Consider the following 21293-nt stretch of genomic DNA (forward strand, 5'->3'; position numbering starts at 1 on the left):
TTCCTTTGTCTCTTGAATTCTGTGTGACAGGAGGTGTTCAGGACTTTGGTAAGTTTATAAGCACTAATGAAGGGGTTTAAGCTTAAGAAGATGTTTTAGTGGTCATGACCAGGTCTTTGCTTGCCTATGTTACACCTTTGCGTTGTGCTCAGCTTTAAGTGAAGTTGCTGGCTGACCCCCCTCCCCCATAAAGTCCTGCATCTCTTCAGCCAGGGGGAATACGAAGCTAATAGCTGTATCCAAATTAACTATAGTCCCTGTCTTTTAAGGTGTTCTTTTTGTTGCAGATGTGCATTTTCCGTTTGTCTTTATCACTTTATCACTATAGGTTGCTGAACCAACTGACAAGGTATTCCGACAACAATCCGGAAAGTTGGGGCATCAGTTAAGCCAGATTCCACATTCATGCAGTTCTAATGCCTGTCTGGTGCTCAGCAGGACTCTATCTTGAATGAGAACCTGTACTGTTCCCTCACATCCAGACACTAATTCTCCTTGTGTTGCACTTGGATGCTACAGTTTCCACCTGCAGTCCAAAAATGTGCAGTCAGGTTAATTTATAATATTGTGTGTGTATCTCCTCAGCCTCTGGCAGGGTGTCCTGTGTTACTTTGGGGGGGGGGGGGGGGGCAGCCTGGATATGCTGGCTAAGCAGCAGAAAGATAAGTTCAGTGACTGAACGTTTGTACTTCCCTGTGTATCCCAGCACACAGTCTGGAGGTCCTGAGTACTTCTCAGACACCCGGTTACTCCGTTCCAAACGCTGTTATCTCTGCCACCTTTACTATTTGCTCATGCTCTGCCACCTGTTCTGAGAGAGTGAGTTCTTTGGTCAATTCAGAAGTGAAAGATGTTGAATTGGGTTGTTTAGCTCTATGCTATACTGTCTCACGTCTGCTGGTTATGTTCATTCTTGATGTTTACTATAAAAGTTCTTTTTAGGAAAAAGTTCTCCTAAGAATTAGGAGGAATCCATTGCTGGGTAGATTAAGGCTTAAAGTCTATTTGTGGCTGTAAAATTTAACACCACATAAACCACAAGTTATGCAGTTACACAAAAATAATAATCGCCTGCATGACCAGTAACTGTACCAGTAAGAAAACCAGTATTTATGAAAGCCATGTTATATAGTGAGTTACGTTAGAGGACCAGAATCTGGCAAAGTTTGCAGATTTACCAGCTCAAGCAATCGTTATCAGCCAAGTAACAGGTTTAGTAGGTGTGTTGAGCAGGGAAATCTGTAAACTGTTTTGGATTATGGCCCCTCTGAGGCAAACTAGTGAACACTGCTTTAAGCAATGCGCAAATGTTATATTTTGCCTTTGACCAAGGTAATATTCATACATTATCACATCTTACGTATAATTTTGGAAAGATGTCGTATAATTTGCAGAGTAACGAAGCACAACTCGCAGTATGGCCTTGCTGCCATTGTAATTTGATAACAATTCTCATGTTTTCTTGTTAATAGTTTAATATGACCCCCCACCCCCTGTGACAGAGTCTTACTCTTAGCTTAGGAGTTGGATCTTTTCCTAACTAAAAGTTACTCTCAGCCACTTTGTGAATAGGTTTTAGGAAAAAACTCAGTTTAAAAACTTTTAGTGCAATTTAGGAGTACTCTTACTGGTAAAATAAAATGCTTTGTGAATACAGGCCCTGGTCTCCAAGAGTTGACACTTAGGTGGTTTGCTCCAAGATTCTCTCCTGTTTTGGTCTTCAGGATTTCCAATCGCATGTTCGTTTTTGTGGCGATTGAGTCTGGCCGACCATTTTCGTCTTCTCATAATATGCCCAATGGCTGCAATTTTTATTATGTCCACTAGATGGCACCATTACCATCGCCTACGCTTTGACGTCCATTTAAAAACGACCTATAGTATTTTTCACACTTGAGTCATTGCCAGAGATTATTAAAACTTTGTAGATGAAGGCGAACGGGGCTTGAGTGGTGGGTGGGATGACGCCATAACTCCTGTAACGGGTACAGGTGATTCACTGGTTTGTCCCCCACCCCGTCCTAAAGCCATTCTAACTTGGCTGTGAACTTTTCAAATTAGGATCGGTCTTTTCTTAGTATTCCTTAAAGAAGGTAGGATTTCTGATTTACCTCCTCCTTTACTCCCTTTCGAGCATGTGGACGGACATGGAGTTCGGACAGAGGTGACGGCTACGACGAGGCTTCTCGGAAATCTGTCACGTCATCGAGTCAAAGGTCAGAGCGTATGAGGTAAATCCGTACCCCCCCGGCCGTGTTACGTGTTCCCACACGTTACAGAAATCACTCAGTCAGACGCATATCTCTTCACGGGGCGGGGCGGGGCGGGGGGGGTATGTAGGGTGGTGTACACACAACGTTACAGTTTGTAAGTCACATCCACAATGTCATCCTTCCTTGGCACCGAGCCGGGACTCCAGCTCAGGTGGTGCCCCCCCCAGGCACTATCCGGACATGTGGGGAGGCAGAGAGCATGGCTGGTCAGAACCTGCACAGACACGTTAATGCACAACATTTATTAATCCCACAATGGGGAAATTCCTTAAAAACAGCCGCAATAATAAAAAAGACAGTTTAACAAACCAAAGATCCCCGTTTTAACGACTTGAGGAGGAGTGGATCAGCTTTGCGTTCTGCTCTCCTGTCGGGTAGCTGTGACGCAGCTAAGGATCCGGCTGGTCTTGGATTCGCGCTCACTTTGTAGTCACTGCTAAGTCACTCGTAGTCACTGCTTAGCAGTTGATCAGCAGGGCGGTCGATGGCTAGCGGGTGGCTAACTGCTGTAGCTGGAATCCCTTTGCGATCGGTACATGTACTCTGTCGTTTTAAGCTCACCTCCTCTGACGATGTTAAGGATAAGCTATGAAATAATATTGACTCTTAATTTTAAGGCAGTATGTGGCCGACTTGCATGACATGCAAAAACTGCTTTCGCTAATATGATGATCAAGGGCCGTTGAAGAAATTTGCAGAGATCGAGAGGGTGAAGATTTCCAGTGCGATACTGGTTACCTTCTGTTATGGCGACACATCCTGTGCTGTGCTATGCCCCTGATTGGAAGGTCACCGGTTCGAGCCCCGATCTCAGCAAAACAGTCACTTGGGGCCCATGAGTAAGGCCCTTACCCCCCCCCCCCCCCCCCCCGACCCCCCAAGCTGCGAAGAGCGAGATGGGGTCAGCGAGGAGAAGCTTTCCAATGTACCTGTACTTGTGCGAATATCAAATACAGCATTCGGTTACCTAACGAGTCAATAAGTCTGTCTGGTTTGGCCAGGAAATGTGCAGATTGAGCAAAGAAGTGTAAGTATTCACAGAAGGCAGTGGTGCCTTTCACGTGACAGTCCAGCCCTGAAGCCACCCTCAAGCACTCTGTGTTCTTCTGAAAAGATGGAATCCCTGCCTCCATCTTCACAGCTGAACCTGGGTCATGCCGATTTTGAGCTTGAACAAACACACCGAGAATGTAAACAATATACACCCACACACACCCATGCAAAACAGACACTTTATTCCACTCTAATGACCTTTCCTTTAATCATTTTGAAAGTTTATTTCTGATGTTGACGTATGGCAGATCCGTCCCTGTTTTCTCCTACATGTTGTCAGATCTGCATGTTTCCATATTATCTCTCTTAATGATTCTCATTGTGTGAAGTGTCAATTTAAATCCCTCAAAGGAATAAACATGAAAGGCGGGAGCCACACAGGAGCATTAAACGCTGTAATTGAGTCGCTGTTCAGACGGTCCCCAGCGGACAGACTGTGCTCTCTGGTGTTACCCAGTTAATGGTGTTTGTTTTACACCAGAGTAAACATCTTCTGAGAGCTGTGCTTCCATCCGCTTCAATTTGTTCCTAATTCACATTCATGATCTCAAGATGCACACTGAAGTATTGTAAACAGTTTTCTTTTTGAAGAGGTCTCCACAGAGCTCAGAAGGAATCCTGCAGTCGGTGACAAGCGCTCATGATTAAGGCGTATATTTTGGGTACTTCCCGACGGGGAACGAGGCCGATGCAGCCCGGTCCGACCCTCCTGTCCGCAGAGGGCCAGCCTACTTCCCAGCTCATTGCTTGCCAGAGAACAGAACTCTTTTTGAAAGCGGGCTTGTCGATCCTTGCGGTCCTGAGTAGGTGCTGACCGCTGGCTCTTGTGACCCCCAAGCCGCCTAGAACCGGTCTGGTCCATAGTCTGTTTTTCGTGAATCGTTACAATGTGTGTTTTTTATTATCTAGTTTTTACTCTTTGGTGAATGATGCATCACTATAAAAGACATTTTTGAGTACTTCCTTCTGATGGCTTGTGATTGAGGCTTCTGGAGACCCCTGCCCCCCGTGAAGGAAATGTGCAAACCAACTTCCTCTCCAGCCAGGCTAAGGCATTGTAATGTGTGGTTCAGTGGATTAGGGTGCTGTGCCACTCATCAGAAGGTCATTGGTTTGAGTCCCAAGGTCAGTAAGATGTTTTTCCTGTTGAACCCTGTAGCAAGGCCTTTATCACAGAGTTCCTCCAGGAACGGTCTAACTCTACTTTCTCAAAAACATAATGTTTTGCTAAATAAACTAATACAAGGTGCTAATTGTAAAACTCGGAGGGAGCTATTGTGTCGGGGTCCAGTGTCTGCATACAAAGTTTGTCTGTTTTTAAAGGTTTCTGGTCCTGCAGAAATAAAGATCATATTTAAATCATGGGGGCAAGTTTTTTTTGTTTGGTTTTTTTTTATGGCTTTTGACTGGGTTTTGAAATTATTTTTGTAATTTACCATTGTGTTTTTTTATATATATAATAACCAATCTGAAACTTCTGAACTGTCTGGCTCTTAGGCGTGTTTTGGAATCATTTATTACTGTCACAGAGTGAATACAGTTCATCAAATCCCACGATTGCGTTGCCACAGTCTTGAAGTGTCAGGATTTTCCGTTTTCCCTCATGGGTAAATGGGGGGATGTCAGGGGTGATAGTTTATATATAGTCTGCTCTAAAATGGCGACTTTGTGCTTTGTGACAGCTCCACAGCTACGTGAAGTTTGGATTGAATAAAAAGGTGTGAGTGTTTTAGGGAAGGAGGGCTGAGATGCCAGAATGTTCTCACAGGAGTTTGGTCGGTTATAACTGTGAGTGCTGATATAGGGAATTCCTTAGAAGGGTTTGTCCATTTTTAGTAATAGTTAAGTCTTCATTTGGGGATTTTCCCACTTGTATCTTCACCAGTATTTGAGTTTGCGTTTGAATACAATGTAGATCCCAAAATACGAGTAATTGTATATGTTTAATAAATGGTCATTAAGATCATAGGCTTGCAGGTTAACACTATTAAATGGACATACTTCACTGATCCTGAGGTTTTATACCATGGGAATTGTACTCACTCTTCTCCTTCAGAAGTCATCATCCCTTTTCTCACTTAAATGTTTTTTCGGAGTAATTTTTGGCCACCAGAGGGCAGTGGCGCCACACTGAACGGCAGCCACTCCGCGCCACTGAGGAAAGGGAACGTTTAACAGAAACGTTTTAATTTTTTTTAATTATTATTATTATTATAATTGGTCATTTTTTTGCATGCTGTCCATAAATGGCAGTAGCTAGATGCCAGCTCATCCGTTTTACTGGAGTGATGTCAGTAGACCGTAAAAGACATTAAAAGGACTGTAAGAGTAAGACGCATTTTATTCCCCACGTGGAACCCATCCACGCATTAGGGCCCGTTTAAACAGGAGCTCCGCTTCTTGCTCCCTCGCGCCACTCTCCGGGCAATGCCGACGTCACAGGTAATGCGAAGACGCCGTCCTGAGGGGCTGCGGAAAATAGACTTTAGAAATCATGATGCATTTGTGATTCACAGTATTTGCTTACACTAAATTTAGGGAAGGGAAAGTAGTTTTGAAAGAACATGGGAGCATTATTGAAAAATATGTGCCTTTTTTAGCCGCCTCTTAAACAGGGGAGTAGCAGATCAGATTCCATCCATCCATCGCTGAGGACTATGCCGTCTGGTGGCTTTTGTGTGTACTAACACTCCCTCCAAACCCATTTTGCTGGACTGCTGAATACCTGTTGCAAATGATGGTTTGTAAGTTAAGCTGCTCTGATAACGTAGCGGTAACAGACAGATGCACAAATGCCGTGAGTTTGAATATCTGCTGGGCTGCAGCGTAAATATTGTGGCTGATAGAGCAGGGCCTTCCTCACCTTGTTCTCTTCCTGGGGTCATGTGACCTTGAGCCGTGGGTCATGTGACCTTTGAGCTGGGGGTTTTCCCTCAGTAACCTGCAGGTTTTTATTATGCAGGCCGTCAGTGACACTGGTGACTTCAGGAGGACGCCGCCAGATAAAAGGTGACATTAGGGGGCAGGTTATGTCGCCGCCAGATAAAAGGTGACATTAGGGGGCAGGTTATGTCGGCTGTGGGGGCGCGGTAGCAGCCGAGCTGGTCCGGGTTATGGATTGAAGTCCCACCCCACTGTGAGTTTACCTCCAGTTAATTTGGCTTCTTCCCATGCATTTTACACGTAGCTTATATGTGGTGGCCGCACCCCTGCCTTGAGCCCTCTGCTGCCCCCATGTGGCCGCACAGCAGATAAGCAGCCAGAAGACGGACGGATAGAGTCAGATGCGTGGCAGGCACACGAGAGGACAGGAACGCTGGCTGACTCGCCTCTCCCCCTCATCCCTGGTGTTTCTCTCCCAGTTCCCCCGTTTCTGAGCGCCGCGCTTTAATTGGCGGTCCGGACGTCGCAGCTCTGCGTTGACCTTTGACACAGCTGCAGCACTGTGCGCATCTTCGGTGCATTACTGCGCCTTTGAACATTAATGTGTTTATGGCTCTTTTTCTCTCGTGGGTTTGGGTCGTAATGTTGCGTGGTTGAGGTTAATGTCGCAGTAATAAAAACCAGAGAAAATATATTTTAAAGCCGACTTGTAAGGAGCTTCCTTCCACTCTCCATTAAATTCTTTTTTTCTGTTGAAAAATCTGTGATCGCTAAGAAATAATTTAAGCATGTTGTCCATCCTTCTTCGAACCACTTGTACAGTACAGAGAGTCGTGGGCAGCCCTGGGTCCAAGGCTGGGGACAGAATGCCAGTTCATCACAGGGCACAACACAACCACACACACACACGCCCACACAGAGTCATGTAATCATATCTTTTTGGGGACCGCTCATTCATTTCTATGGGAAAAATGCTAATGCTAACTATGACAGCCTTAACCCCTACCCTGCCCTAACCATAACCATAAGTAACCAAATTGTTAGTTTTTTCATTGCAGTCACAGATTTTTATAAAATAGTTTTCCCGTATGGGGGAAACTGGTCCCCATAAGGTAAAAAAGAAATGGTTATTCTATTCGCCATGTTGAGGGGACATCTGGTCCCCACAAGGTAAGGTACACCTGGACCACACACGCAGGCACAATCACAAAGTGTGGTCAATTTCGAGGTGCCTGTCAGCCTGACTGCCTGCCTTTGGGAGGTGGGGGGATGCAGGAGCGCCTGGGGGAGACGGGGAGGAACAGGGAGGACAAGTGAACCCCCCCACACACACGGAGCATGAGCAGAATCGGAATTAGGAGCTATAACACGGAGGTGCCAGGCAGCAATGAGGGCAGCATGCAGATTACGTAACGTTATTTATACGAACTGACGGATGGTCTGTGGGCACAGAGTCCCTCCCACAGCCTGATCGTGTCCCATGATAGCGGTCCATGGCTTTCTATGGCATCACTACATCCTGCGGCATGGATGCAGCATAAATTTTGTTTGTGTCGTGGATGTTATTTGTTGTATTTGCACGTGTAGCACCATAAGAGGCCCAAGAGATCATAAAGATAGTCATTAATCCCTTTGCGAATCACACATGAAGTTGGCTTTACATGTGATTATTTTTTTTAATCGCTTTAACCGTCTTCTGCCGTCCGCACGCGTTTCGTTGGGCCCCATCACACGTAGATTCCCTCGCAGTTTGTGTGCCGGCCGCCGTCGACTCGCCAGGCGTCTGTCCTTTCACATTTCCCGGAGGTAACATCACATCAGGAGATGCCGACCACAATGAAGTCGACGGAGCTCTTTGAAGGCCAGAGAGTAGCGGAACAGATGGACATTCCTCTGGAAGATCCCTGGGTCCTGGTGAACGGAGATCCTCCGCGTTACGTTCCTGAAATCCCTGCAGGGAGCAGCAGAAAGGCAGACAGAGATTAAAACACAGCACCTTGCGGTCGTCACCTACACAGAGGGAAGCGGATCTTTATTATACCTTCAGAGCTGTTTGTTGCGCAGTCCTGCTCGTGATACAGCAATAAAAAATATATAGTGGCTATATCATAATATATTGTGGGAATGAATTGATAATTGGCCATGAGTTATATAACGTTTATTATGTCATGAGGGGGTTCCAGGGATATTCCAGCTTGGGGGTTGCAGACGAGCTGCTGAATAAATGAGCTTTTGTCTTAGCACGTCCGTACTTCTGATTCGCCTCTTCATTATTTATGAATATAATGATATTTCCAAGCGAAAAGTCTTTCAAATTTAGGGCAGCATTGAAGGCTGATGTGCCTTTCTCCACGGCGCTGTGCAAGGCAGGCCTTTAGCGGTATGCCGTATCCTTCACGCTACCTTCTGTCACGCGCGTCATGCTACGCTGTGAGTTTAGGATCGCCCGACAGCCCTGCCATAGAAGGACGTTAATCGGACATGAAACATCCTTTCGTTTTTTGAGTGTCAGCTTCAATTTGCTGCGGTTGCAATACTCAGTCACTGAGATCCATTTATCTTGGTTGTGTCTCCGGGGGTTGGGGGGCAGGGGGTGGTGGTGTCATGGGTTGTTTCAGACCTAGTTGTTGTAGTGGCTAATTGGGAAAATCAGGAGAATTCCCAGTGGGCCCCCCCTGACCCCACACTCCTGACTCAACTGTTTACCGACCCCCCCAAGGCCGTTCTGATGTGTGACAGTCCCAGACTGAAGCTCAGTCCCACTCTGGCCATAATCAGACCTGTCAGATTAGGTAAGGAAGTAAACCACCATTAAAGCCAGGTACACCTTCCATCCAGCCACTCGTTCAGTGCAGCGTCAGCCTGGAGGCCGTCCCAGGAGGCACAGGGCAGAAGGCAGGGGGGCATCCTGGTCGGGGTGGCAGTCCATTGCAGGGCAGAAGGCAGGGGGGCATCCTGGTCGGGGTGGCAGTCCATTGCAGGGCGTGCACACACAGTCACGCTATGGATAATGCGGCAATACCGACTCAGTCAACTTTATGCCGTGAGCGGAGACCCACACAGACGGTGGGGGAGCGAACTCCACACACTCTGAGTCAGAGGCAGGGATCCCACCCCAGAGCGCCCCCTGCTGTGCCGCCTATGCTCCTGCAGATCTGCAGCCCAGTGGGTGGCATGCCGTTAGTGTCTTACTGCTGAGGTTTTCCTGTGGTTCATAGCTGGCCATAGCTGTGCTGTTCCAGTGGCACCTTGGTCCTGACTAAACTGGGTGCGCATGTGTGTGTGTGTGTTTTTGTGGAGTGTGTGTGTGTGTGTGCCCTCCTGTATAGCCCTCACATATAGCCCTTGTATATAGCCCTCCCAGTGTTGCCCCAGAGAAGTTAACATTTAGCAAGAACAGGATCTGACAGGGTGGCTTGCAAAAGTTAGAAGTCAGGTAAGCAAAGCCAGGTTGTCGGAGTCAGAAGCTCGGAGGTTAACTGCCCCCCCCCCCCAGCTAAGCCCCCACTGCCCTCATACGCGTGAGGAATAAGGGCGTCGGTGTTCAGAGTAGACGCTGTCACTGCGTGCTTGCTGTGAGTCATGGCTCACGCTCAACTGATGGCGACCCCAGTCACGGGGTGGGGGGGGGAAGGAGACCAGCCGTGGGACACCTGCCTCTACCCCCTCCAATGGGGGCTCCTCCTGCTTTCCTACTGCTTACTGTTGTTGAAGTTTAAATGAATGTAATAATTTAGGAGTTATGGCTCAGAATGTTTTTTAGGGGATGCATGTTAAAAGCTGTGAAAGTATTAAAATAGCGACGTGTTGATTTTGGCTGGAACCGGTATGCAAATCGCCGAGCAGCGGCTCAGGCGCGCCTGTGAAATGCCCAGCGGAGTCTAGACTGAAGTATGTGCTCTCATACCTGAACCACAAGCTTTTATTGTCTTTATTTTTAAATGGAAAGTCACAGTGGTTTGGGAGTAGGAACCTGGCGAGGGCTGGGAGCTGGGGCAGTAATGGCATTCACAGAAGGGGGTCAGGGGGGCAGTAAGGGGGGCTTTTATCACCCCCCCCCCCCCCACCCTGCTTTATTAGGACTGGGGGGGTTTGGAAAAGGGCTGCTTTTCCGATTGGACGTTGGGGAAGAAGCAGGGGTAAAAAATGCCATCAATCACAGGAGAAATTACATATTTATTAAGCGGAGAAGAAGACGGTGAGGAGCGGACATTCCTCGAGCGGCGGTGCGCCGCGCTTAACGCGTTTCACAGGTGGGGGCCGTGAGATGGAGGGTCGGCGAGGGCTGGAGGTAGGAGGTGTTGTGGTGGCCTGGCGTCTGTGGGGTACGGAGTCATCTGTGCGCCGTGGTCCGTCTGGAGCGGGGCTGATGCCCCCAAGCTCCTCGCCAAGGTATGGCACCAGAACCGCGACGAGCCGGATTTCTGGACGAGCCTTTGGTCCATTCCGCGGCAGACGGTGTGCGACAGACCAAAGCGTAAATGGCCCAGCGGCCACTAGGGGGCCCCCATCTGATCAGCCTGTCAGAATGGGAGAGATGAGGACGAATCAAATTGCTTAGGGCCCTGAAAAGTCTTGGGACCTGTTTTGCTGGTTTTGGTTTTGGTTGGTTTCTGGGGCCCGGTTGTCCAGATGACCTGTCAGCACCGATCCGCTCCTCCTAAATCCATCCATCTCTTCTAACTTTCTTTTTACGTTGGAACATAAACTAAATTCACAGAATTGAAATATGTTTGTCCTGATTGCTGGCCTGCAGATAGAACTATTCACTCCTGTGTCACTGGGTTCTGACGCCTGTCTTGAAGTGTTGGGGGGGGGGGGGCATTTCCTGGAAAAGTAGCATGACTCAAGATCCAAAAAGCATTTGAGATATATGCACCCTCCTCCATCAACCAATGTTCTCAATATCACCACTCCGTCTCAGTCGTGCGGCTTCTGGAGCATCATGAAAAAGGAATGTTCCTTCTAGGGGAAAATATTTCCAAATAAGTTGTTTGTATTCATGTACAGTTTGGGTTCTGTGCCAGTATTTATTCTTAAGATTATGACACTGCTGCTGTTGGAAGTGCTCGCTGTAAGGATATAATTATCATTATGAAATCAAAGCAGCGGTAATAAGACCAAGCAATAATTCATCTGGGCGCTTGGAAAGACTTTTAATTAGCAATCTCACTCTGTTGCAAATCTTTACTGTGCTCCAAAGAGCAGGAGCGCCAATATGAGCTTCTAATAAGTAATCTGAGTCCACTGCGACCCCTCATTACCCAGCATGCTCAGTTTCCAAAGCCAGCCAGTTGAGTTAGGTTTTCACTGGAATGGGTAATAAACTGAAAGCTTTTAAAATAAAAACCAAGTATGTATTTTTGTAAATAACTCAGTTTTCTTGACTTTAACAATGACTTTAATATTAAACGTATCTAACATTTAATGTTTAACATATAGTTTATCGTTTATATATGCATCTGTGGTACCAGAACTCAAATCAGTTCAGTTATTTTTAAAAAACTTCCAGTGTCTTATTCTGTAGACTGTAGATCATCCTTTCAGAGCATGTGGAGTGTTTACCTGGCTCCTGCAGATGCCAGACACATCTGGAATTTTAAATAATTTTAAATTGACTTTCCCTGGCAAAACTCCCATGTGCTCCACGAGCCACGGGAGACGGCACACCCGGGATTTCATCGCTTGACCACAGTCTCAAACCAAGACAACATCCAGTTTGTTCACAGACCATCTAAATGTCCTCTCTGATACTGGAACACGCTATAAATCTTACGGAAAGTCAGAAGCGAATGGAGGGAAAGGGCTTTGTGACAATGCACATAGGCCTGATTTCTCTTCCGTGCTTGTCTCAGTAATACCTGTTCGTCTCGCTCTGCCGCTGCATGGAAGGCCTCCCCCCTGTCTCAGCGACGGCCCCCAGGAGTCACTCAGAGGGATCCGACGGCCCAAAAGACGTGCTGGGGCCAGATTTTCAAAGTGCATCCAGACGTGACAGAGGCCAAAGACACTCGAGTGCTTGCATGTTAACTCCAGGGTGGTGCAGCGGCTCAGTCCCTGGCTTAGAACCCTCACTTTGTGCCTCCAAAGATGGGAGTTTGATTCCCCCGCGCTTGATTCTGCATGTCGTGCAGGTTTCTTCTTGCCAATCTCAAGCAGTGTTTCCCAATCCGGTCCTCGGGGACCCACAGTCGGTCCATGTTTTTGCTCCCTCCCAGCTCCCTGCCAGACTGTCCACATTGAACTGTCATGGGTCCCCAAGGATCGGATTGGGAAACACTGATCTAAAGACATGCGATCAGATGGGTTGATGGGTCGCTCGTAGTGCAGTGTTTTTTCAACCCAGTCCTGGGGGACCCTCAATGAAGAACACCAACAACCTGGTATAGGTGTGTTGAGAGCTGGGTGGGAGCGAAAATGTGGACTGTTTGCGGTCCCTGAGGAACTAAGCACTGCTAAAGTGAATTTTTGCCCTGTGCTCTTGCCTTTCCTTGGCCGAGCTCAAGCTTACCATCACCCTGTATTCTGCAAGTAACAGAAGATGGATTGATGTCTGTTTTTGAACAGTACATGTGTAAAAAGTCACGTAAGAACTTGTTTTTCTCGTCCGAGGAAAATAAGCTTAAAATATTTTGGAGAGACTTGCCAAAAACATGTGCCTGTTCTAAGTCTGAAATAAAGCAGAAATATTCCATAAGGTTCCATAAGACCGCACCGGTCCTCACTGAGCTCCAAGGCACTCCTGCTGTAGGTTTTGGCTTTTCTGTCTAATTAGTTAGCCATGTTAATTGGACTCTTCTATATCCAGGAACCAAGAGCCCTTATTTTTGCCAAAACCTTTGGCAGCTCGAGCTGACCAGTGGAAAATCCTCTGGGGTTTTTTTTAGCAGGTTGGGCACGCTGCTCTCCTGCTTGTGTCAACATTCCCCGTGGCTGTTCCATTTTGACGATCCCCAAGAAAGAACGGGGTCCGTCGACTCTGATTTCAGAAATCTGATTCGCCAAGCATCCTCTCCGTCGATGAAGCCAGTACTTTTATTCTTCTTGGTGAAACTCATTTTCTACTGGACGGATCTGAACACCATCGCGTTCTCCAAGCTAACCTGCTCCCTAGCTATTGTTAAGTAGTACTGGAGACCGGAGACAGTCTTTGAATCAAATCTGGTATTTACTTGTTAATCTGTGTATGTTTAGTGTGACGTGTTTCATAAGCGTAAGAGTTGTTGTTAGGAGCCTTAAGCTAGCAGACGTGTAGCTGGGTATGGATTCTGAGGTGTCATAAAAGTAAATTCTATAATAATCCTTTGTTGGCCATTGTACAGGCATATAAGAATTCTTCTCTTTGCCTACCCCATCTAGCTCTCCATAGCTTGGGGGTCACAGCACAGGGTCAGGCAACATGTGGGGCCCTTGGAGCTGGGGGTTAGGGGCCTTGCTCAAGGGCCCACGGACATGTGACTGTTCTGTCAAGGCTCAAATCGGTGACCTTCCGATCACAGGCACAGAGACTCAGCCCACTGAACCACTCACCGCCCCAACGACTAACCCCATTGGACAGCTGTCTGTCTCCAGTCTCCCTGATGCGTTTGGAGGGTAACAGCAGCTCACTGTCATTTTTGAGCTTCTCTGGTTTTATAGGATTTATCCCAAACAGCAAGTCTTTCCTTTTTGTTGCCGTCAGTGCTTTGTGTCGTCTTGGTGATAGGAGGACACAGCAGTGCACAGAGGACCTGAACTCATAAGCCAGATGTGCAAACATACAGCAACGTTTGATGTGCATCAGTGCCATACCAAATACACTATAGGACACCAGCTCGCCCATCATCTAATTTCAAAAAGTGTATTAATATGAAGCTTGCCCACCCTTTGTCACTGTGATATCCTCTTCTGGGATCCTGTTTTAACACTGCTGGTGAGATTTGCTGCCATTCCGGCTGGATATTGATGTTGGGCAATCAGGCCTTCCAGTACGTTTCTGTGTCCTACCTCTTTTTGGCTGGATTTGTTCCCAGATCTGTCCACTTCACAGTCACGTTACTTCTAGTTGACCAGAGCAGCTTTATCAGGAAAGATTGAGTCTTCTGTATGGCTGCTGATGTTTGTATTGCTGTGTCTTTAATTACAGTCCCGTGTTTGCAGTGGGGGTGTCTCTAATAGGGGTGTCCACATACTTTTGGCTATATAGTTTATTATGATCCTCCAGGTTCTCCAGTTCGTTCTCACACTCCAGAACACGCAAATCTCTGAATTAATGTCTCCAAATAGCTCATATTTTGTGATTATGTGGGCGTGACCCGCGATGACGCCACGTCCCCCATCCAGGCTGCATCCTGCGGGGGCAGGAATCGGCTGCCGACCCCCTGCAGCTCCCTGCTGGATAAATGCTTATGGACTTTACCATTGTTTAGGCCGTAAATTTAAATCGTAACTTTTTTTATGAAAAGACAGAGATAACACCTGAGGAACCTTTAGTGCTAGAAAAAAAAGATGTTCTTGGTTCTGTTTGAATTACCCTATAAATACATACCAGTCTTAATGAGAAAAACATTAAGAGAAACAGTCTGTCCATGTTTATAAGCCAATGAACACCAGTACATTAGCTTAAGAATCCTCCAGAGCTCTGCTGGGTAACTTATTACAATGAAGGTCATCTCTGTCTTAATCGTAAATATGTACAATGGGAACGTAAAGCCTTTCTTCATCACTGACGGCGGACCAATACCTGGTGCTAAACATTTCATTACCTGTGTCATCTACTGTCTCCAAGGGCTTGCATTGACTTGGGGGGGGGGGGGTGAAGATTGTTTTGAGCATGAAAATCCTAAATGAAAATGTGGTGTGAAGTATTAGACGGGTTGCACTTAAGTCCTTGGAAGTGCCATCAAGGGGAAAATGTCCCACAGTTAATTCGCTACGTGACAGAGAAGGCGATCCCGCCCCGATTCCAGCAGGACGTATATCACGCCAGACTTCTGAATGCTGTATTCCCCAGTTTGAATGATCTTGATCCACAAAACACATGTCCACTTGAAATGTGGAATATGCATTTGAATGTTCTGAATATACGCTTGAAAGGGGACTAGTCTGCAAACAGGACTCTGCACCGGGGCTGATTCAGGCTTATTCAGCAACGCGGCAAAGCGAACCAAGCCAGCACGTCTTTTATCTCCCCTAATGATCCTCTGAACAGGCGGGTGGAAAAGCCGGCTAATTACACTCAGAAATGTGCTCTCCTTCCCCTTCTGATTTGGAGCAGTTAAATGCAGACATCCAACAAGAATCAAAGGGTATAAATAGATGTGAGATAACTGCCAGACTGTCTGTATTCGGGCTGATGTTTTACGTTGATCGGATTCCGCTTGTGGCCATGAGACGATCGCTGTTAGGAGGCCAGCGAACCCTGCGCTCCCTGCAATAAAATCTGCGAACAGTGAAATACAAGACTCCTTCTAGATTGTTCTGTCTGTAAGTTAAGGGCCCGCGGGGACGGCAGCGCATACCTTCAGTAATGCGCGTGGCTGCACGTCTGTGCGAGGAAGCAGGCGGTATCCTCTGAACGGAGCCTGACGGTTTAATGCAACGGCCAGGCGGTGTGGAAATAATTTTTTTAAAGTGTCCCAGTGGTGTTTGAGGGTCATATAATGTTGGACTGTCTGTACAGGTAGCAGAAGATGCAGGGCTCCGAATTAGGGCTGTTTAGCGATGAAAATGAGCTGATCCCATTAGGCAATACAGGTGCTCCTAGACTTACAGTACGAGTTATGTTCCGATAAACCCATCATAAGTGGAAAATACTGTAAGTCGAATATGAATATAAGTAAATAAATACCTACCGTCACTGAATAAGTATATGAATAATTACTGTAACTAACTACAGATCGGTATTTGAATAGTAAATGAATGAATACAAGTTTATTTGGTTAAAAAGAAAAAACTCCACGTGATATGTTGTTAAACGCTGTATGAGATGTTTACGTTCGTGATTGCCACAGAGATGGGAAGCGTGGCTGCGTGGAGTCTGCCATGGGCCGGCATCAGCAGAGAGTATCGTACGTCATGTCGCTCGCCCGGGAATAGGTCAAAGTTCAAAGTTTGATGACTAATGAATGCGCATCGCCGTTGCACCGTCGTAAAGTCGAAATACCGTAAGTGGAATCGTCGTAAGGCGTAGGATGTATATATGGTGTGTATATTCTTAGGCAGAGTTTTTAAGGGTAGCGGGAGGGACCTTTGGACCAGCTTCCCTCTGCTCCGTTTCTGCTGGGGTCGACGCGTCCGCCACCCGCGTCTGTGGTTTTCCAGGAGACGGAGCGTGACGCTAATTGGGGCTCCACAATACCGCACGGCATGCAGCAGGAAGTGCGGTGAGGCTACGTTTACACCGGCTAGCGGCTGTAACATCGGCAGACCTTGTTAATGTCCCGTCTGTTAAATACCACAACTTTCCAAACCATCCAGCTGCAATCGGTAGAAAACACTTCTAATGTTTCTAATACATAGTACAGAGTTCACCGAGAACTTTGTCTGTGAACTCCAAATGCATTTTTAAGGTTTCTAAGAAGAAACAGACTGAATGGATGTTAGTAATAATAATTAATAATCAAATTATTTGAGTGGTGGAATCTTTAGAACTTGCACTCCAGACTGATGACTAACCAGGAGGAGCACCCCCATGCTATGCTCCCCCCCCCCCCCCCCCCCACCGGTATTCAGGGTATTCAGCCAGGGCCGCACAGAGAGGCAGGTATTTCTGTGAGAACTGAGTGAAAGACAGAAAGGGAAAGAGAAACTTGGAGGCAAACACAAAGGAGCGGGTGTCTTCAGTGGGGGGGGCACGCTCAGGGACGGGGAGCAGCAGCAGGCAGACAGTCTGCGTAGGTCGTTAGAGGGATTCGGGGGATGGACAAAACAGGCGGTGGTTGGACTACTTCTAAAAACAGCCTATTGAAGGTGGGGCAACGAGAACACAGTGTGCTGTGCCCCCCCACCAGTACATCCACTCTCACGCCACCCCCACCCCCCAAATCCCTTAAAGCACATCTTTCTCACTGCAGCTTCAGGTGAATTACATAACTGTCACAAGCGGCGCACTGGAAAACATTACCCGTCGCTGAGTCCTGGCTCTCGGGTGACAGGCGGTCCCCAAGGCCGCTGAGACTTCGGGTTGCCGTTCTGTCCTCCCCGCACTGGCAGACAGGCTACACGCTTTGGCACTGTCCAGAGACCTATTGATTACAAAACGATTATTAATCCCTTTGTGACAAGCGTGCTTTTTCCTCACGTCATTAATAACTAATGATTTTGGAAGTTGGCTCATCAGAAGAGAACTTGGTGACTGCAGTGATCCTTGGCTCTGTTACGAAGAGTCAAAGCTTAATAAAGGAGGAAGGCGCATCTCAGCTTGGTCTGTTGATGATCACGAGGACTGAGGTTTTGTTTTTCACTCGTTGCTGCTGCTAGCCAGGCGGGGAGAGCATACCAAAGCAGTGATGGTCTATCTGCCCGTCCTTCACATGACTACGGTTGGCCACCTGGACGAGTATCTCTCCATGCGAAGCCTCCCTTTATCCACCAGAAGACTCCTTTCCTGGAGCTTTGCTTTCCCTTGGCCTCTGTCCCCCCCCCACCTCTGGCTTCCATCTCCTCCCCGTTGCGTTTTCCCCCGGAGGCCGACCGCTTGTTGTGAAATACAAGCAGATGGATTTGCAGAGAAACAGGGAAAGCTACCAAAGAATGCGGAATCTACTCCGGTCCCGGAGAGCCAGTCATACGGACCGGCGCTACCATTTTTCAGAGGTGTTATTCACATTAGCGTATCATGAAGGTCCTTGGGCTGCATTGCATCCTAATCAGGAACACCGGCTGCATCTAATGTGTTTTAGTTCACATTTGGTCAGAATGGGAAATGATCCAATGATTGCTACCTCCAGCAGTATCTCAGCTGGTATAGCGGCATGACTCATGAGTCATGTAGGCCGTGCTGCTAGCAGGAAGCCGTGTCACCCTCCATGGGGCGTACAAGGCAGGGGAGCACCCAGCACGGGGTGCCAGTCTATCACAGGGCAACTTAGAGATTCCAGTTCACCTAAGGATATGTTTTTGGACTGGGGGCGGAAACCCATGCAACATGAGAAAAGCATGCAAAATCCACACTCGCATATAGGACGGAGGTGGGATTCGAACCCGCGACCCTGGAGGTGTGAGCTGACAGTACTACCATAATCCCCACCCAGTTTTAGTTTTCCAAGCCAGTTAAAATAAGCAAACCTGGATTTGAGAGCATAAATTCAGGGTTCACCTGTTCGTACTGGGTAATACAATCTCTTGACAAGACCTTGTGGTTAGTCTTTGAGCTGATTCACTGTCAGTGAATATAAGTAAATTTCCCTGTATAATTTCTTAAGAAGGTGAACGATTCCAACAATCCCCAGCGCCCCGGCCAATACTTCACCTCCTCTACAAACTCTGAAAACACAGAGAGGCAGGAACAAATTGTCTTTGAGAATATTTATGGCAAAGACATTGAAAACTGGAAGGAGAGCATGTTATCTATGGGCTTTCTATTACTGCCATCGTTATGTTTTTGCGTATTTCATAGATTCTGTTTGCTGTAATTCATTTATCCTGGCTCTGCATTGCACTCCCATAAGACTCTGATGTAGCAAAACTCTAGCAGACTGAGAAGGTCACAGTGAGACACAGGAAACAGTCACTGTCTTGGCAGTGGGGGTAGGGGGTGAGTTTGCAGTGAGACACAGGAAACAGTCACTGTCTTGGCAGTGGGGTTAGGGGGGTGAGTTTGCCGTGAGACACAGGAAACAGTTGCTGTCTTGGCAGTGGGGGTAGGGGGTGAGTTTGCAGTGAGATACAGGAAACAGTCACTGTCTTGGCAGTGGGGGTAGGGGGTGAGTTTGCAGTGAGATACAGGAAACAGTCACTGTCTTGGCAGTGAGTTTGCATTCACACTTTACCTTTAAGAAAAACTTTTTAAAACACGAAAAGTAGTATTTAATAAGACACCTGTCAGTAGTAGAGTCCCTTATAGATTATTGCGAGAAGACAGTAAAGGCTTCCAGCGTGTTCTACCACTGATGGTGACAATGACAGCGTTTGGGCTGAATGACAGAGTAACTCCCTGATATATATTTTTATGACAAGAATGTTATATTTAGAAAACATAAACTTCTGGAAGGCTGCTACAGTTAGCACCGATCAATCCGCTAACAGCAAAATTATCAGCAGAAGCCACTGTTCTCTGTTCAAGTTAATTATTTTGTGCTGAAAAATAAGATAACGATTATGTCAGCGCTTTGCCGTATATGGGCGAATAAAAGATTGTATTTCAGTGAAAGGGGCTTGTATTGAATATTTTATTCACGTTTGCTTATTATGTTGCTCTAAAAGTTAACAGTAATCAGCAGAATTGTGATTACAAAATGTTTAATGTTTAGTCATATTTTCTTGTCTGTCTTCTTGCTTTAATTGCCAGCCGCTGCATCTTGCTTGATTTTATTTGATTGTGGTTCTCAATCATTTTGTACTGATGGTCGGATGATGTTTTTTTCTGTTGTTGAAAAAATAATATATTTAATTGCATGATATTGATTTAAATTTAACGTGCTTAAGTTTCCAATGTGGTTAAAAACTGACTAAGAGTTGCTGGAAACCTGAATGATTCCAAGATTTATTTTTACTAATATACATCCATCTATCACTATACCCATCTATCTTCTATACTGCCTATGTGGTCGTGTGGTGTGTGTGTGTGTGTGTGTGTGTGTGTGTGTGTGTGTGTGTAAATCACCCCAAAAAATCTTGAATGAAATGTAGTTAAAACATAAATAGTATGAAACCCTTTGCACAGACATACCTTGTAACTGGTTTTGTGCCCACATAAAGCAGGAAGCGGAAGAATATAGTAACACTTTTAACAGAACAGATCTACGCATCTTCCGCTTCCTCTGTCAGGGATGAACGCAGAACACTCTAGTCCAGTAAGCAGACTGCTGGACCTGCACTGTGTTCTTTCCCTGCCAGACTCTGCGCTGCATGAAACCAGATTGGATCCTATACCCTGCTGGCTGCAAACAAGATTATCACCTAATCAGCTGTGCACCTTGGGGCCGCTCTGCCCCGGCATCTCCTCAGAGAGCGTCTGCGGTGATCGCTCCCCCTGCCGGGGAGCAGACAACATGCTTTATGTTACCCAGCATGCAGTGCAGGGGAACCTTTGGAGGATTTTTCAAAGGAAAACTAGTTTCAGATTTTCCTGCAGACCATAAGGTCCACAAATCACGTCGACAAGTAGAATAATACTCTCCCATCTTGATAGAAAAATCTAATAATCTGAGATGAGAGCAGAACTGATTGAACATGACAGGACTCAACTCCAGTCCCAGTTTTATCTTATTTATATATATAAACTGCAAAAATGCAAAAGCCTGTGTCTTGAGAGGAAAAGAGGCACTTAGTCCTACTGACTAAAATGTTATGGAACATAATATTAGCAGGTAATGAACAAACAAAGGGGTAGTGTGAGTGATGCAGGTGTTTTGAAAGGAGCAGAGGATTGCACGAGATCGCCAATACCCTTTCTGTAGCTCCCGGAAAGGTCAAAAGGTCAAATGTCATGTTAGATTTCACGCCCTTGGCTGTCTGCTGTGTATCTCTGCAGGTATATAGTACTGCCCTTGAGGAAACAGGTCAGCTCACTGAAGTTCTCTCGTATTTGGGTTGGTGGTATCCTGTATGGTAGGGGTTCCCTACCCCCCGGTCTCGGCTCGGTACCCGTCTGTGGCCAGTATTACACCATACTGCGGTATGCCCATATCCGCCTTCCCCCATATCCGCCTTCCCCCATATCCGCCTTCCCCCATATCCGCCTTCCCCCATATCCGCTGCCACTCCCCCATATCCGCTGCCACTCCCCCATATCCGCCGCCACTCCCCCATATCCGCCGCCACTCCCCCAGATCCGCCGCCACTCCCCCAGATCCTCCTTCCCCCAGATCCTCCTTCCCCCATATCCGCCTTCCCCCATATCCGCTGCCACTCCCCCATATCCGCTGCCACTCCCCCATATCC

The 21293-nt window shown here is 46.9% G+C and overlaps 1 long non-coding RNA gene across 14 annotated transcripts in view; it reads left to right on the forward strand.

Annotated features, from left to right (window-relative positions):
• Window positions 1-10331: 10331 nt before the first annotated feature.
• LOC111860466 (uncharacterized) overlaps window positions 10332-21293 on the forward strand; it is a 48238-nt gene continuing 37276 nt past the window's right edge. For 11 of the 14 annotated variants that reach the window (XR_011982683.1, XR_011982694.1, XR_011982687.1 and 8 more), the window contains exon 1: window positions 10332-10462. This is a non-coding gene — a long non-coding RNA (uncharacterized lncRNA). The other 3 variants (XR_011982685.1, XR_011982689.1, XR_011982686.1) reach the window with 3 other exon arrangements.

This window comes from Paramormyrops kingsleyae, chromosome 15, assembly GCF_048594095.1.
Source record: "Paramormyrops kingsleyae isolate MSU_618 chromosome 15, PKINGS_0.4, whole genome shotgun sequence".
Classification (NCBI taxonomy): Eukaryota; Metazoa; Chordata; class Actinopteri; order Osteoglossiformes; family Mormyridae; genus Paramormyrops; species Paramormyrops kingsleyae.